The sequence below is a fragment of the Alosa sapidissima genome, chromosome 13 (genome assembly GCF_018492685.1).
Source record: "Alosa sapidissima isolate fAloSap1 chromosome 13, fAloSap1.pri, whole genome shotgun sequence".
Classification (NCBI taxonomy): Eukaryota; Metazoa; Chordata; class Actinopteri; order Clupeiformes; family Clupeidae; genus Alosa; species Alosa sapidissima.
In genome coordinates this window covers 22,018,209-22,037,627 of record NC_055969.1, presented here as the reverse complement: position 1 = coordinate 22,037,627, position 19,419 = coordinate 22,018,209, and the positions used below count along the sequence as shown (strand labels likewise).

Genomic DNA, 19,419 nt, shown 5'->3' with positions numbered 1-19,419 from the left:
GTTCTCTTCCTTCTTTCTCATTTATATTTTCTTTTCCTCCACCCATCTTTCCATCCACTTCTCTCAGTCTAACAGTTCTGTCCATCCACTTATCTCAGTCTAACAGTTCTCTTTTCCTCCACACATCTTTTCCTCTCGACCATTTCCAAACCATGTATTGTCAAAGCAGGAAACCTGTATTGTCAAAGCAATGATAAGTTGTACAATGTTGGTAACACTATGAATCCTATCAAAATATGGAAAGGATTAATAACGTTTCATAATGATTGACATAAATGTGTCTATAAAGGTATGTGTAAATGTCATTGTACAAGGCCTTACAGCATGAGGTATAACAATGCACTATAACACCTCTGTAATGTCATCATTACTGTACTGCCAACATTTCCATTATTGGGAGAAAAAGATGTTGGCCTTATACAATAATATAATTATGCTTCAATAGTGCACAGGCATGCCTCTTTATCTATACAGCCTATGGCTATAAGTAGGTTTAAACTAGCGTCCCTCACTTTATGACACAATGAGATATTTTGCTGTCTATGCAGCTGAAGGTCTTTCTTCAGAAAGGTTAGCCATTTTTCATTTTTTTTAACACGGTATCTAAAGATTGGGTAATTGGTTTTAAAAGTACAGAATCACACACACACACACATAGCGGTGGGTGTTGTGTGAAATTGGTGGTGGTGGCATACGGACGTTAAAGTGTAAAAGGGGTGATATTATTTTAATGTAAATGTGTACACTCTGTGTGTGGAGGATTTTAATGTTATATGTTTTAATGCTATGGTCGTGTGAGAAGGTAAGATACGGCATGATGAAAGAGTGATAAACCTCCCTCCCTCTCTTTCTTTCCTCTCCTATCTCATCTCTCTATTTTATCTCTTTCCTCTACCAATTTTTCTCTCTCTCTATTCTCTCTCTCATTCTCTCACACTCTCTTTCCTCTTTTTCTCTATTATGTCTCTCCGTCTCCCACTTTCTTTTTTTTCTTTCTCTCTTGCTCTCTCTCTCTCTCTGTCTCTCTGTATCTTCTATGTCAGGGTTCTGTTCCTCCCTCCCTCTTTATATCACTTTCTCTCTCTCTCTCTTATCTCTCTCTCTGGGTTCTGTCTCTCCTTCCTTCTCTCTCTGGGTTCTGTCTCTCCTTCCTTCTCTCTCTGCCCCCTCCTCTCCTCCATAGATCTGAGAGCATCGGCGAGTTCTTTTCTGAAGGCCAAACAATCTATCAGGGCACAGAGAGAGGAGAGAGACACTCGAGAGAGCCACAGAGAGATAGTGAGAGGGAGAGAGGGAGAGGAGAGAGACACTCGAGAGAGCCACAGAGAGATAGTGAGAGGGAGAGAGGGAGAGGGAGAGAGAGAGTGAGAGAGAGAGAGAGAGAGAGAGAGAGATATTCAGAGTGAGAGAATGAGATAGAGAGAGAGACAGCAGCAGCGAAAGGGACTGAGAGAAGGATATTGAGAGAGATAGCAAGAGAAAGAGAAAGTAATAGAAAGAGAGAGAGAGAGAGACAGAGTAACAGCGCGATGGTAGGTGTGTGTGTGCGTGCATGCATGTGTGTGTGTGAAAGAGAGAGGGAAAAGAGGTAACGAGAAGGTATGGAACAAACGGGGGAAGAGAAAGTGGCAAGGGAAAATAGGCAGACAATGAGCAATCTTTTATCAATTCAGGAATTAATCCAGTCAGATAAATTAATCTCCTCAGAGACAAGACAAATGAGCCTGTAACCCTGCAGAATGCTAGTGTGAATACACACACACACAGAGAGAGGGGGGAGAGAGAGATGGAGAGAGGGAGAGAGAGAGAGGGGGGAGAGGAGGGAGAGAGGGGGGGGTGTGAGGCACTGTCATACATACAAACATATAAACGTACACAGCCACACATACACTCACACACACACACACACACACACACACACCCTGATACGTGCCACAGCATACATTACACCAGCAGAAAGGATGCCACTTCAGCTTCTACAAACCCTGGTAAACAGTATTGGGTTGTCAGGCGTCAGCATCTATATTTAGAAGATCTTTATCATACTATCAGTGTGTTGTGTGTGTGCGTGTGTGTGTGTGTGTGTGTGTGCATTTCTCTGTGTGCATATCTGTGTTGTAAAACCTCTCATCAGTTGTAATCACCTCTAGCACAATCTGTCAATGTCTGTGAACATGTGTCAACAGTATACATGTCTATATGTGAAGGCAAAACATCAGAGAGATATGTATAGACAGAGGGACCAGGAGAGGGAGGTAAGAGAACAGCAAGAGTGACCTAAAGGTTCTCTAAAGACCTTAAGGTCTCTAAAGGTTTCCAAGCTAGAACATTTTTTGTCACATACAGCAAACATCTCCTCACGATTCGCTAGCTGCCTGTCCCCTGAATACGCTGTAAAAAAAAAAAAAAACAGGGCCCCTGTGAACTGCCCAGGCTCCAAAAACTGCAACAAAAACAGCCTGGTCCAGCCTCGACCATGAAACATTGCACCGGAGGGAGGGGGAGGGAGGAGTGAGCTAGCTCTCTGTTTTGTTTGATACTGTAATACTTCATACGTTAACAGAAGTGGCGTCATCCAACCGTGCGTAGAGAACTTTTAAAGAGGAGGAGAAAGAAAAAAGACAAGATGAAGAAAAGAAGACAATACATAGGAAGAGAAAGGAGGAGGTGTAGTTCCCCGATGGTGTGTGAGTCTTGGACCTTGTTGTGAGAAGTGCCAGCTTTATGAATAAATGTAAATGTGTGTGAGTGCAAGTGTGTGAGATGGAGAGAGTGTGACATGAAGAGTGTATGAGAGAGATGGAGAAGGGATAGAGGGATAGAGAGGGGATACATGGATGACAAAAAAACAGACTGAGCCTATCCCATAATGCTTTGTAAGAATTGCACATCATAATAGAGGCCTCGAGGATCATACAGCACTTTTATGCAACTTTAGACCCTAAGGATCTAACAAATGGACACATACACACACCTCTCTTTCTGTCGCACACACACACTTAACTACCACTACACACACACACACACACACATCTCTTCCCTTGGACTTGCTTAAGTCAGACTCAGAATTGCGTGTCTGACTCTTCATGTTTCGTTACACACACACACGCACATGCACACACAAACTTTTCTCTATGCCCACTTTAACTCTGCCTGCTGTGTGTGGCAGTTGGTGTTTGTTTTGGCTCAGTGAGTGAGTGAGCTAGCTCTGGGTGAATATAAATTCATTAGGAAATCATCGCGGCCTTGTTTTGGCTGGGATCTCGGCCAGCCTGCCCATTTATGCGCCGTGCCATGCCGCACCGCACCGCGCCGGTGTGAGAGGCCGGCCCTCTGCCGAGGAGCGCCGAGCGAAAATAAGATATGATTTGATCTCACCTGAAAGTGTGCAGGTCAAAGGGAGGGAATTGAATACACACAAACCCAATCTACTGCTTTTGCTTCTTTCTTTCTTTCTTTCTTTCTTTTTTTCTTTCTTTCTTTCCCTTTCTTGTCCTCCTTTATCCTTTTCCTTCCTCACTCTTTCTTGGTCTATCCAGCCAATGCAATGAAAAACAAGTATTTTCGGATCAATCGATACTCTGTGTTATGGAGCCTATTTGTCGTCATTAAGTCTTTGTTTGCAGCTCGGGAGCGCATTCTATGAAGCATTATTGGGTACAGGGAGAAATTAAGTGCTCCTCTGAACCTGAATTGGACCTAATAGAGACCCCCCCCCTCTCTCTCAGTATTGCAGCACAATAACAGGTGGATCTCGGGAAAGGATTGCTACACTATGTACTCAAACAGAACAAATTTCTTGGTAGATAAACCATTAGTGGCCGCAGGATGACACAGGAAGCAGGGCCATTGTCACCATGACGATGACACAGGAAGCAGGGCCATGAGATGACCAATGGAACAAAACCTCTGTGTTCTATCACAAAAAGAGGCGGAATAGAGCAAGTCACCCGTAGAGGATGGCACAGGCAGTCACACCATGAGATGATCTATAGACCCTTTCAACAAGAAAAACAAAAACAATGTTTGAATGTTCTATTTTGTTCCCAATCTACTTCCGCTTCATTAAGATAACATATGGAATGTTAAAACGGAAGCCTTGTGGGAATAGCTATGATGCTGATAATGGAACTTTCTTGAAACGATCAATAATGAATAAAATAATCAAATCTATATCAAATAAAAATAATAAAACCTCTGTGCTGTAGCACATAAAGAGCTGGAACACAGCATGCCATCTGTAGAGGATGACGCAGGCAGCAAAGAAACGAATGCCATGAGATTATCTATATGAAATAAAGATCATAAAACCTCTGTGCTTTATCAGTCGAAGAGGCGAAATGGAGGAAATCACCTGCAGAGGATGACACCATGAGGATCTCTAAAAAAGCCTCTCTGCTGTAGCAGAAAGCAACGCCATGAGGATTTCTAAAAAAGCCTCTCTGCTGTAGCAACGCCATGAGTATCTCTAAAAAAGCCTCTCTGCTGTAGCAACGCCATGAGTATCTCTAAAAAAGCCTCTCTGCTGTAGCAGAAAGCAACGCCATGAGGATTTCTAAAAAAGCCTCTCTGCTGTAGCAACGTCATGAGTATCTCTAAAAAAGCCTCTCTGCTGTAGCAGAAAGCAACGCCATGAGGATTTCTAAAAAAGCCTCTCTGCTGTAGCAACGTAGCAACGCCATGAGTATCTCTAAAAAAGCCTCTCTGCTGTAGCAGAAAGCAACGCCATGAGGATTTCTAAAAAAGCCTCTCTGCTGTGGCAGAAAGCAACGCCATGAGGATTTCTAAAGAAGCCTCTCAGCTGTAGCAACACCATGAGGATCTCTAAAAAAGCCTCTCTGCTGTAGCAGAAAGAGACTACTCAACAGTGGCATCATGGTGGGGGACCTAAGTAGGATGTGTTTTGTAAGTAAGTGAGTAAGTAAGTAAGTAATGTTTATTTGGTTACACTTTACTTGACAGTATCGACATAAGAGTGACATGACACTGTCATGAACGTGTCAAAAACAATTCATAAACGTTTATGACATAACACTTCTGTTATTAAGTGACTTTCGTTTTTTGTCATAACAAATTAGGGTTATGGTTAGGGTTAGAGGTTAGTATTAGGGTTAGGGTTCATGTGTCATGATAGTGTCATGTGTTCATGACAGTGTCATGTCACTCTTATGTCGATACTGTCAAGTAAAGCATTTCCGTTTATTTTTAGAGCATATTTAAACACAGCTCGCACTGACCAAAGTGCTGTACATAGCTGTACATTTGCCCATGCCATGTCTTCATTCAAACAGCAAAACACCTTTAGAGGATGTTCCTGATGTCACAGCTCAGATGTGAGAAGATGCAAGAACCGTAGCACATACTGTAAGCTTCAATAGTCAGCCATGTCATAACCATGCATTATGATCCATGGGAATGACTGACATATGACACATTTGGCAGTAATATTAGTTCACTGCATCAGTTCAGTGTGAGATATCAAATGAAGGCTTAGATTTATTAAACATACTGAGATAAACAAATAAATGGACAAATCAAATCAAATGGAAATCAGTGTTTTGTCACAGTCATTATCTACACAGTTGACACAGTTGGTTAATTTGTAATCTTCTGAGAGCTGATACCAGCTTTGCATCTGTCTAAATGAAGAAGAGGCGTTACCTGGCTAAAGCTTACTGGGTTCATCAAAACTATTTTTTTACTTTTTTATTGATAATCATATCAGGGGCATATATAATCCACATGTCACCTCCATCTGACTAGAACATCATCCAACAAAATCAAATTGTCCTTTTTACTGCTAGATCAAATCAGCAGTAACAGATACCGTTTGTGTATGTTTCTGTCGCACACCAAAATGTTTTCATGTTGCTTACAATCCCATGCTTTCTGTGCATGGTGAATTGGAATCAGGCAAAATACACATGTTTGGTCATCTCTAGTCATTATAATCAGAGATTATTTTTTTAAGTTTATTTCAACGTTTCTAGAGAGCCCATCTCTCTCTCTCTCTCTCTCTCTCTCTCTCTCTCTCTCTCTCTCTCTCTCTCTCTCTATCTATCTCATTCTCTCTTGTTCTCTGTCTCTTTCCCTCTCTCTCCCTCTCTCTCAGTCAAGATGTGGGATTTCATGGAAAGAGATGACTAATTCACAAGAAAATATTGGGTAACACTTTATTTGAAGGGGTCTACACAAGGGTGACATGTAACCGTCATAAGAATGTCATGACACATGTCATGCACACTAATGACATAGTATTGATGTTTATGACTGTTGTCATTAAGTGTCATTCGGTTTTTGGAATGTCAAGTTGACATTGTTTGGGTGTCATCATTATAACAACTTGACATTAGGCAAGATGACATTATTTGAGGGTGTCTCTGTCATGACAACTTGACATTAGCCAAGAAAATGTAAACCGTTGTCATGACAACTTGACATTAGCTAAGAAAGAAATGCAAAATTGACATATAACTGTGTTTGGCCTGACTCATCTTCTAGGTTCGTGAAGTGGTGGGCCGGAATAATTGATTGACATGACACCATTATAATTGTGTCATGAATACTTTCCTTGGCATGATATTGTCATGACAACTTGACATATAACTGTGTTTGGCCTGACTTATCTTCTAGGTTTATGAAGTGATGAGCCTGAACAATTGGCTGTCATGACACCATTATAAATTAGATATACTCAACATATTGAAGGTGTATTGCAGATGTAACCCACTTGAAAATAGCCTACTAATAGGATTACATTATTCTAGTTTAAAGGAGAATTCCGGTGTGATATTGACCTAAAGTGTATTGAAACATGATACCGAGTGTGAACGTATGTCTCATAGCCCATCTCGGCTTGTCCCCTGCACTCCAAAATCTGGCGCTAGTTAGACGATGCAGATGCATAATTCAGTGGAAATGCATGGATTCCAGTTTCTTCCAGTAGCAGCAACTGGAATCCATGCATTTCCACTGAATTATTTTTGGAATCTGATCCCTTATCATACCTGTCCATTCTTACTCGTTGCTCGACTTATCGTGACTAAATTCAAGATGGCTGCAAACGCTAAACTTCGTGAAGATACTGTCTGTATAAATCGTCTTGTAAGTACACTACCAGTGCTTTTTCAAAGTTCTTAATGTCTCGTTTTAAATGTCAGGGCCCTCGGAAGTCTACCAATGAAGTGTGGAGATACATTGAGCCTCGTAAATGGGTGTAAAACAGTGATTTATTTGCATGGCTAGCCCGATGCCGAAGCACCACTATTGAAAAAGCTGTTGGTAGCATCGGCTAACTAGCGCCAGATTTTGGAGTGCAGGGGACAAGCCGAGATGGGCTATGAAACATACGTTCACACTCGGTATCATGTTTCAATACACTTTAGGTCAATATCACACCGGAATTCTCCTTTAATATCTAATTTCTTGATTACTTTTAGTTATGTTTTCCCTGCACACCGTATTTGTCCAGTAGGTGGCAGTGGTGGCGCTGCATAGAGGGGAAACTGCTACACTGATTCTTAGAGAAGAAGATAGAAATCGCAAACAGCAGAAGGACAGCAGAACGATAGTGAGCTGAAGCCATATTTAGATTTTCCACACTGAGAAGAAAAGTTAAAAATAACATTGAAGAGCTAGTTAAAAGGGGTTTTCCCACCAAACCTACTTCTAAGAAAGGAATAACAGCAAAGGGTCGAAATTACGACAAGGAGTTTACTTAACTTGTATGAGTTTTCTCCGGTGAGTGTTTTACACGTGTTCGTCATTTATGTTAGTAGCAGACATGGCGTGATAGATGTGTTTAATGAGTTAAGCACGTAAAAGTTTTATTTTGCTGTAACTCAGTTGTTTAATGCATTGTGTGGAAATGTATTGATGGTACTGCATAAGCTAAAAACCAATCAGAGTTGAACATGAGTTTAATGATTTGAAGTGCTATTTCATGCTATGTTGAAGCCATGTTAACAACGTGATATGCTAGTGCTGAAGTTTCATGTAGGCTATGTAGTGAATGTATTGATTAAAAATAAGAATAAGCTACTACAGTTCATAAATATGAGTTATATTTCCAGATCTGCTAAAATGTATCGAGAGAGTAATTGAATTGAATTGTTGCCCTGCAATGCAGGTTGTTTTTTTGTTTGGATGCATGATTTGAGAGTGTTCCATTGGACAAATTCGCCATTGGACACGGGAGGCAGAAGAGCAGAGGGCGCGAATGATAATCTTGCCTGCGACATGAACTGCTTCTACTCAATATGTCTTCATTTCATCATAGCCTACAGATAAGCGCGAGATCTCACCACTTAAAAAAAAACATACTACCCAGGTAGATGGACTTATTATTATTTTGGGGTTATTTTATCAGAGCTCTGAGGTCATTTTACTTTAGATTTTTCTCAACATGTGTTTAAAAGGTTGAAAACTAAGAGAAATACTGATTTTCACAACTAAAAGGACAGAAAAGAAAAACAAGGTCATACTGTTTGATATTTGATGTTTAATAAATGCCGGCTATATGTTCTGGGTAAACTATTTTGGTACTTTCATTTGTCTACTCCTCTTGTGAAAAGTTCCTTAGAAAGGCAGCACTTCACTCTACATTAAAATAAGTGCCCCTTACACAGACAAATATGGCGTCTCAGGGGGAATCGAGTCCCTCAAAACACACCTTAAAATGATTGAATGGTACTACTGGTTAGGAATCCGTCATCGTAATGGTGTGTTGGGTAGACTCGTGCATGATTTGAAAAAGCTGCAGAAATGATGGCAATGAAATGGTGCTTAAAGACTAGTATGTGAATAGTTGAATGCATGTTCCACATGCACAGTTAGGTTAGCTGGCATGGTAACATGTCCATGTATTATGGTTTTGCAAAATGCATTGCTGAAATAAACTGAGTATAGTATAGTCATGACTGTCATGACTGAGTATAGTATTTGTTGTCATTATAGTTGAAATTAGACTCAATGTTCCAGAAATGTAAAATGTACAGAAATAGGACCTACATGATAGTGTAGTGACACTTAATGACATGTTCAGGAAACATCTCAGATGGTTCACTGTACTTTAGGTCAAAGGTAAGTATTCATGACACTGTCAGGAAACTATTTTGGTGTGTAATAGTTCTTTGTGACAGCTTAATGACAAGTCAAAACTGTACCACTGTAGTTGAGGTCAAGGAAAGTATTCATGACACAATTATAATGGTGTCATGACAGTCAATTGTTCAGGCCCTTCACTTTACAAACCTAGAAGATAAGTCAGGCCAAACACAGTTATATGTCAAGTTGTCATGACAATATCATGCCAAACACCTTGCATTTCTTTCTTGGTTATGTCAAGTCGTCATGACAATATTGTAAATGGGTTACATTTTCTTGGCTAATGTCAAGTTGTTATGACAAAGACCCGTCAAATAATGTCATCTTGGCTAATCTCAAGTTGTCATAATGATGACACCCAAACAATGTCAACTTGACATTCCAAAAACCGAATGACACATTATGACAACAGTCATAAACATCAAAACTGTGTCATTAATGTACATGACGTGTCATGTCATTCTTATGACGGTTACATGTCACCCTTATGTAGACCCCTTCAAATAAAGTGTTACCAAATATTGTCATCAAGACTGACAACCATTTACTTATTCTGCATGAGAGGAACATACACTCCCCCATACACCCACACACACACACACACACAAATGTGATAAATTATCTCATGTTTTGAAAGCAGGTCTGGAATGATTTATGCAAAACAAAAGATCTAAAAGAAAACCCTTCTGCTGTCCAGTTTAGTGTCATTATAATCAGAGATTATTTTCAAAGTTTATTTCAAATATGTATTTCAACGTATATTTCAACGTTTCTAGAGAGCCCATCTCTCTCTCTCTCTCTCTCTCATTCTCTGTCTCTCTCTTTCCCTCTCTCTCCTCTCTCTCTCAGTCAGGACCAGCGGGGTTTAGACTGTGGAGGGTCAGAGCAGTTTAAGTGGTGGGGCAGCATTTAAGATGCTTAAGGCACGTTGGCTGATCAAAAGGGAAGCTGGGCTTTCTCTCATTTCACTCGTTCCGCTTGTCGGAGGGCCAAGTAGCGCACAGCAGGCTTCTGATCTCACACATCAAGGACACAGCGACCGCGCCTTCTATTTACGGCCAAACAAGGAGTAGAGGAGAGGAGAGGAAAGAAGAGGGGAGGAGAAGAGAGGAGAGGAGAGAAAAGGAGAGAAGACGAGACAAGACGAAAGGAGAGGAAAGGAGAAGAGAAGAGAGGAAAGGAGAAGAGAAGGGAGGGAAGGAAAGGAGAGGGGAGAGAGGAGACTCATAGAAGAATAAATGTCCCATTTGGTCTCTCCATGCGCCCCTAAAGAGCTGTTTGTTCTGCGCTGTGTGTTCTGTGCGTACACACTTACTGCTTTTAATCTCTGGCTCCACGTTTGGCCTGATCATCTACGGAGACTTTTTCCACAGAAGCTAAATGTGGGCTTTCATGAAAGGAGATGACTAATTCACAAGAAAACATCGTCATCAAGACTGACATCCATTTACTTATTCTGCATGAGAGGAAAATACACTCCCCCACACACACACACACACACACACACACACATGTGATAAGTTCTCTTATGTTTTGAAAGCAGGTCTGGAATGATTTATGCAAAACAAAAGTTCCAAAAGAAAACTCTTCTTCTTCTTCTTCTTCTTCTTCTTCAGCAGTTTAAGTGGTGCGGCAGCATTTAAGATGCTTTAGGCACGTTGGCTGATCAAAAGGGAAGCCGAAGAAAACCCTTCTTCTGTCCAGTCTAATGTAATCAATATCAGAGTTCCAGTGGCTCTACAGGCCTGACTAATCATCCCTGATGGGAAGCCGATCCTGTATTGATCCTGTATTGATTTGAACTAATCGGGGAGCGTATGGGAGGAGAGGGATTAGAGTGTGCGTGATCTCTCTCAGGTCTGATACAACAGAGCTGACCATGTCTTGACCGGTGATATGCGTAGGCATGTCAAAGAGTCACCTTATTGCAGTAACAATTACAGTTTACAGTGTGTCAACTCTGACATCATGGTTTCAAAACAGTTAACCCTTTAGTCGCCAGAGGTTTTTTTCCGAAACGATCAATTTTGACATCTTCATTTCAAAAGGCTATATCTTAAAAGTGATAAGAGATAGAGACTTTCTGTAAATTAGAGAAATATTAAGGATGACCCAAAGTGTATGTAGAGATTAAATGTTTATATCTAATTTGCATATTATGACGTCATATGGTGGCGGCCATCTTGGATTATAGAATTTTCATGAAAAGTTGCATGTTTGAATGATAAAATGCACCACTTCTTTCCCCCCAAAATGTCCCTCACCTTCTGTATGCTATATTGCACAATACTGAATGCTCAGGTAAATAGTAAGTAGTGAACAAACTGTGTAAATCATTACTAATAAATGGCAGAAACAAACCAAATGCATGTAGCGGTAGACTGGCCTTTTGCTGTAGAGATTTTCCATTTACTACATACAGTAGGCACTCTGATTCCATGTATGGGGCACATATATATTATTCAGATGACACACAAACACAAGTAGACAAGACCTGTTTAGTTCAAAAGCTCATTTGCCACGACAAGGCACAGATCAGGAGTGAGATGACGAGACAAGACAAGAGACAATGTTAGTATTTTTTTTCTTTTTGTTGTTTTTGTTGATGTTTTTTTGTTTTTTTTCTTAGCTGACAAAGACACACACATCACAAGGACATGAACACACAAAAAGGAACACATAGTGTACTGTATGTCCTAAATGATCAGGGAAGTAGATAGCAAATCAACAGTGTAAATCATTACTAAATGGCTGACTTTTTTTTTTTTTATGTAGCAGGCCTTTTGCTGTAGAGATAATGACTCCCTATCCCTATCCATACAGGGCCGGCATTCCCATCATCTTGTGATAGACTATGCATGACCTAATGTGTGTGTGTGTGTGTGTGTGTGGGAGAGGGAGAGAGCGTGTCACCACCTCCACCATGCGAGCAGCATGGCCAGATCTGCCTCGCGCGCGCCGAGTGGAGAGAATTTGCGCAGCTCGGACTAGGCCTACTGTCATTCTCATTGCGACTCCCCACACTGCCACTACGTTCCCCCCTAACTGTCCTATGAGCACTTCGACCTCGTCTAACATACCCAGTGGCATTAGACAAAGGCTCCACCACGTTACTGTCGCCGCGATTGTGGAGAGGCACACGTTCAGAAGACAGAAGCTAGCGCTATGGATATTAGGCTACCTCCAGCCTCGTTCGCCACACCACTAACACCCTGCTAACTTCCCGATGAACACTCCGAACCCGTGAAACATTATTCCCACCAGTGACATTGGGCAAACGATTCAACGTTTGTGCTTGGTGTAAGCTAAACTATGGAGTAAACTCTCACTTTGTCCAGCTGCATCATTGCAAGGCAGGGACGCATCTGAAGCCTCACTAAACGAATCACCGTCATTTTCTGAAGGCAGATATTCCCCTTCAGAATCAGGGTCCGCGAATAGAAGACCCAACACTTCATTTCAGGTAAACTTTTTTGATGCCATTAGACGATAATCTAATGCAAATACTCGCTGACGTTGACAATATCGCTCTGACAAAGTGGCTCACACGCACACTAGCTCCGGTATTTCATACACTGATTCAATGCGCTGTAGCTAGAAACTTTTGTTTAAAGCGTGTCCTTTTTTTGACTCGGGGATGACGTATGACATGTCTGCCATCTAGTGGAGTGGAAGTCGAACGAAATATGACACCCTATTTGACTAAATCGGCCGTTTTATTCAGTACCGCATCTTGTCGACTATAGTCGCCTGTGGCGCCTAGAGGGTTAACACCCATGTCTGAAGAAAAGCACTCTGGCCAAAATGACACATTTTGCTTGCAAAAGGCTGTTACTCTCAAAATACTTAAAACAAGCAGCAAAAACAGATTTTGCCTTCAAACAACACATCCTGTCGTCAAATCACTGTGTGATTTCAATCAATCAAGTAAAGCAGCACTAAAAAAGATTTGCTCCTGGGGTACCCCTACAGTTGAGAAGCTAAACTTATGCCAAAGTATAGGCTAAACATAATTCCAAAACAATAAAGAGGGAATGCACCAACAGCAGTCAGTAGAAAGAGACTTCCTATGGCTGATTTACAAGCGATAAGACCTGAGTATGGCAAAAGCGCTATTCGCCCTATTAAGAGTTTATGTGCCATCAAAATGACTTCGGAAATTATATTTTAAGGTAAAATAAACTCTTTAGGGGCCCCTTAAGGTCCCACCAACAGCCTGACCCTGCGTAGGTTAAACATTCAGCATAATCAATGGAATCATCAGCTGGAAACCATCCTCATAAAGAGCTGAGATGATTCAATAGTGCTCACCATACCTTGACTGATGGTGATGTGTCAGAGTCCCACAGTTTTAAATAGTCAAAACATATTCACCAAATGAGACCGATTCTGCCTATAATCTAAACACTCAGCCGAAGGTGATGATTGAATCGCTGTGAAGCACCCTCATCAACATTGTGTTCAAATGATGAAATGGAGCTTCAGAGCCCTTGCTCAATGATACGGGCAATGGGGTCAAGGCTGAAAATCTCTTAATGGTGGTTGAGCTGAATAATCATGGGAAGGCGGTTAAATGCATTCAACCTCCTGTATCAATCTTGAATCTATCCCCAATAAACACATACTGTATATACTGTGTATACGCATTCATATACATATAAATATGTATACATATACACATGCACATACACATACACACAGACACATACTTAATACACATACACATGCATATACACATTTAAATATGTATATATACACATACACATGCATATACTCTACACATACACACACATACTTAATACACATACACATGTATATACACATACACATACAGTACAAATACACGTACAGTACACACATACACATACAAACACACCCACACACACACACACACATACACATATAAGTGGCATCGTGAGGACGCTGTGATCCCCTACCTCTCCAGCCATCCTGTCCTGTTCTCTAAGCCTCCTATTTGCACTAAAAAATAAAAATGATATACAATCAGTAGTCATTCTTTATTGTGTTTCAGCCATTCTTTTCAGGACCCTGGACAGCGGGCTGGTTATTGCTTTCTAATGCTTACGTTTAGGAAGATCACCTTGCACACAAACTAATTGTATGCATACTAAAATGAGTATATATGTATACTATAATGCCACAGCATATAAATAGTGTACAATATAATACAATTGATAATACAGCTGGTTGGTTGCAATGAGGGAATGAACCTAAGGACAGGAATTGAGGCAGATGTTATACTGGTGGCCCAGCTGCTAAAACATGACCATACCTTTCTTCCTGTTTCATGGAATCATGTATCAATTATGTACCCCTCACATCCCTTGCACGTCTCTTTGGAGACCAGTGATGTTGTGGTAGTAATTGCGTGACACCAGTGTCTATGCATGGTGCCATTATGTCCTGCTCTGGATTGGAAAAAATTAAGAGACCACTGCTCATTTTTCTGATGTCATCCTACGGTTGCTGAGTGACATTCGAATGAGTTGACGGTCATATTCAAATTTAAAGGTACAGTACTCTAAACGATGTTAAACGGTTTCTAAGCTAAAACATTTTTTGTCACATACAGCAAACATTACCTCACCATCCGCTAGCTGCCTGTCTCCTGACCATAATAAGTCCCCGCTCAGACCATAATAAGTTTTGTCTCGTTCCTAAGCAACACAAACGGTTTGTCAATTGAATACGCTCGCGTTGCGCTTTGAAAGTTGAACCAAGTTCAACGCTCAGCTCGTTCAACGCTAGCGTTACGTCAGCGCTGCCATCGTTCCGCTGCCGAACAATAGAGAACAATAGGAAACCTGCCGCTGGCTGATGTGATCCCTGCCGTATAGTGGAAGCTTATTGTTGTCAGTGGTAGACGAAGTACACAAATCCTTTACATGAGTGAAAGTAGAGATACACATGGTCAAATGTTACTCCAGTAAAAGTAAAAGTCCTCCTTTTACATTTCCACTTGAGTGGAAGTACAAAAGTACTTGCCTTCAAATGTACTTAAGTATCGGAAGTAAAAGTCCTGAAATGTATTAGACTAATACAGTTGCATTTACAGTACTATCATTGAAATTATTTGGCACAGACAGGCTTTCTCCTCCATTCAAGGACATAATCAGCTAATAATTGTTGTATGTAGAAAGAAACTAAAAAACAAACTAATGTGATATCTTAGATACTTCAAAGTAACCACATTTTTCTTTGTTGAACACTTTCGGACCAAATCAAGATGTTCCCTTTTGTGTTTGATAGTGTCAGATTGTCTATCATTGTCTATCATTTAATCGATGGCGTCAAGAGGCTAGTTACAAGTACAGTAATAGTGGATATGACAATAACATAGTTAGGCAACACCATTATTTGAAGCCTAGCTCGCTTAATAGAAACTAGATGTACCGCAAAGCGGTACAAAATATGACCGCCGCCCAGTCCAGCACATTTTTTCCACAAAAATAAGTCATGCTGAAAGGCCTATATGATTCTAACTGTCTCACTAAATTGCATTATCCACACTCAATTCTCATGGTATCTGCTAGACAACAAGTACCAAAACATGATTAGTTCATAGATTCCACATGTAAAATACATTTTATACAACCCCACCCCCATCTTGCCTGTTCATCATTTTGAGAAATTCTTGAATTGTGTGCATGTGTGCGTGTACATGTTTATGTTTATGTGTGTGATTCTAACTGTCTCACTGTCACAGCTTTGCCAGGTTCCTCAGCAGCACTTCACTCTGCACCAGCCACTTCCCCAGCCATGCCCACTCATCAGACTCACACTCCTGTCACTCATTCTCTATCCCCTGCCTACTGAAGCCTTACACCTGCAGCTGATCAATCAGCTGATCAGCTGCACTATATCAGGCCTCCCTCCACACACACACTTTGTCTGGCCTCGTCAAAGCTGCATGAAGGACCCAGCCAAAGACTCTCTCCCTCGCCTGCTCTTTAGCATTCTGTGGATTCAGTTAAGTTATGGACTTATGGACTTTGTTGGACGTTGCCCTCTCTCTTTAGTTGCCTTAGTCTGATCCCCTGTGTGTTATGAAATTATGTTATGAAATGGGTTGACATGGCCCCTTAAGATCAACATACAAAAAAAAGGTGGTCCTCCTAAAACAGGGGTTGGCAAATAGTGGCCCGCGGGCCAATTTTGGCCCGCCATCTATTCTATCTGGCCCGCGAGATGACGTTAATTTGCTGTTTAAATAAAAAAAAAACAGAATTTTTTTTTTTAACCCCATGTTTTTAAAAAGAAAAAAGGCCTACAGCAATCCCATCAATTTCGAAACATTTATTGAGGTATAGATGTTAGTCCTACTAAAGTGACAAAACAACAGGTGGAACATCCTTGCAGTTATCCATGACGCACAGGTCGGAACGGTAATGGCACGCGAGTGCGCGTGCAAAAAAAACAAAACAAAAGTGTCCCTTCTCCCTCTTCCAGTGAGCAAGGTCAAAAATAGCCTATGTTTCGTTACATTAATAACATAACAAGGTCTGCTCAAATATGAAATGGTCCAATTAAAATGAAACATAACGAAAGAAGTGAAAGTGAAAGAAAAGATGAATGCACATTGGCCGCGTGGGAGAAGGATCTGCGCTGCTCCTGAATAAAGACAGAAAAAATGGAAATTACAATTTACAATTACAATAAGATCAAACAATATAACTGGGCATATTTTTTTATAAGTTTAAATATAACTATTTAAAAAAGCCAGTACTCACTTAATGGGAAAAGTGGCTCCTCCCTTCGGTCACAATTTTGTGGATGTCGGGCGACAGGGATGTCACTTTTATCCTCAAGCAGTTCTCCAAGTTTGCATTGGTCAGACGGTTCCTCTCGTGTGTTTTGATTGCATTCATTGAGGAAAAGCTTGACTCACACGTGTAGGTAGATGGAAACATCATCAGCACATAAAGGGCAAGTTTCTTGATCCCTGTGTACTCTTCTGAGCATCCGATCCAGAAATCCTCCACGGAATGCGCACTAAATGCATCACGGACGAGGGAGCTTGACTGGAAATCAATGAGCTCCAACTGAAGCGTTGCCTCGTCCAACGAGCTCATGGTTGTTTTGGCCAGTGAGGAAAATTCCTCGCTTCGCGTGGACAATGGGTCGCGGACAAAGCCAACAATTTCCCTTGGGATGCAGTAGTCTCGGAACCGCGACTGAAAGTTGGCCCGTAGCTTGTCAATGAATTCAGTCATAATTCCTGTCACTCGCCCCCCTCCCTGTGATTTTAATGTTGCAAAGTGCAAGAGCCTTCCACTTGATAGATCAGAATGGAACAACTCCAGCTTCCTTGTAAATGAGTCCATCTTCTCGATCAGGTCCACAATGGTTTACCCTCTCCCTTGTAGTTGCAGGTTCAGCTGGTTCAGTTGGCCAAAAATATGATATATCATAATGATGAAGATGTATATATGCATGTGTTGTGTTGTGTGTCTTTTGCAAATCATGTTGGATAACAGTGTCTACTAAATGAATAAACGTAACTTCAAGATAATGTACATTACATCATACTGTATGCTTATATTATCTTTGCGTCGCGCTTGAAGGACTTACAAGTTTGAGAGCTGTCATGCTCTTGGCACACTGCATCTCTGTCTACTTATCATCACTTTCTCAACTGCGATGAGTGTGTGTATGTGTGTGGGTGGGTGTGAGAGTGTGTGTGTGTGGCGGTGTGTGTGTGTCTGCACACGTGTACATCTGTCATGTTGGTGTGATAAATGATGCTTCTCTCATGCCACTGCCACTTCAGAGGTGCGCCATTAAAGGTTTTTTTTTTTTATGGAAAGTGAAGATGCCAAAACAACTTCCATTCTATTTGATGAGTATATGACATGTGTGTCAGGTGTGTGTCAAATGTGTGTGTTACTCTGCTCTGCCAGGGTTGGAGGGCCATCACACACAAAGACACACACACACACACACACACATACACACACAAGATTGCAGGCATACGCATACTCATGCACCTGTTGCAAAAATTAATTAACACATGCCGATTGAAAAGCCACTTTTATATGTGTGAATTAGTGTGTGCATATGGCAACCTCTGTAGTGTTTCATACACACACACACACACATACACACACACACACACACATACACACACACACACACACACACACTTTTACAACTAGCTAAAAAGAGGGGATAAAGATAGGAATTTGAAACAATTTAAAAATGAATTTATTTTCAACACTCAACACTCTCGTTTGTCAAAAACAGAGAACCCAGCATGCAGGAAGAAGAGCAACGGGGGGTGGCACGCTGCAGCCTTCTAATCCAACTCAACCAGCCAGAGAGAGCTTCTCCTAGCCATGAGACGTTTTTATAAAGACGGAGACACAGAACGGACGCGTGGTCCGGATCTCATCTGAGCCTGTTCCTCTCATCTCTACTGAGAAAGAGAAGAACTAAACCAGCAGACAAACACACGCACACACACACACACACACACAGAGAGAGAGAGACATACACATTCACAGCATTGTCCCAGATAGCATGCTAAAGCTTGCATCCAATCCTGCCATCAAAGGTTTAAGCTCTGTGCTATCTAATGCAAAGAGCAGGGCATAAATGTTTGAGTAGGGAAGAGGAAAAGAGGCTCTATGTGTGTGTGTGTGTGTGTGTGTGTGTCATCACAGACTCAGTGATCTGAATGTGACAGGCCTTTTCAGTGAGATTGCTGTCGAGATGTAATGTGTATGTGTGTGTGTGTGACAGGCCTTTTTGCTGAGAGCGCCGAGGAGATGTAATGTATCTGTCCTGACCTCGACACAACCCCAAACTCCTCATCAGCCATGCATCATGTCACTATGGAGGTGTGTCAGAAAGAAAGGAAGAACACACACACACACACACACACACACACACACGTTTTGTTCTCTAGCAGTTTGCCCTGTGGGCTCCAATGAAGAGTCTGTGAAAGAGGAAGAAGGAAATGAGATGTGACTCGTCTTGTGAACCCTCTTCCTGCTTTATGGCTCAGCGTCACGGCGTATGGTCTGCAGGTATCGTAAATGGACCAGAAACCTCAAAACCTACCAGTGATCCAGCGGCTGGAGAGAAAGAACACACACACACACACACACACACACACACACATTCAAAATCTACCCGTGAGCTATCAGGCAGACAGAACAAATACACACACACACACACACACACACACACACACACTCAAAAACGACAGAAAGAACACACACACACACACACATACACTCAAAATCTACCAGTGAGCCAGCGGGCAGACAGAAAGATGAGAAAGCTAAAGAG

At 41.4% G+C, this 19,419-nt stretch overlaps 1 long non-coding RNA gene across 1 annotated transcript in view; it reads right to left on the bottom strand.

Annotated features, from left to right (window-relative positions):
* LOC121680758 overlaps nt 1-16,925 on the bottom strand; it is an 84,727-nt gene extending 67,802 nt beyond the window's left edge. Inside the window, exons 1-2 of the long non-coding RNA XR_006021811.1 lie at nt 16,857-16,925; nt 16,249-16,737 (exon numbers count right to left, since the gene is read on the bottom strand). This is a non-coding gene — a long non-coding RNA (uncharacterized LOC121680758). The remainder of the gene's footprint in view (nt 1-16,248; nt 16,738-16,856) is intronic.
* Between the last annotated feature and the right edge of the window lie 2,494 nt (nt 16,926-19,419).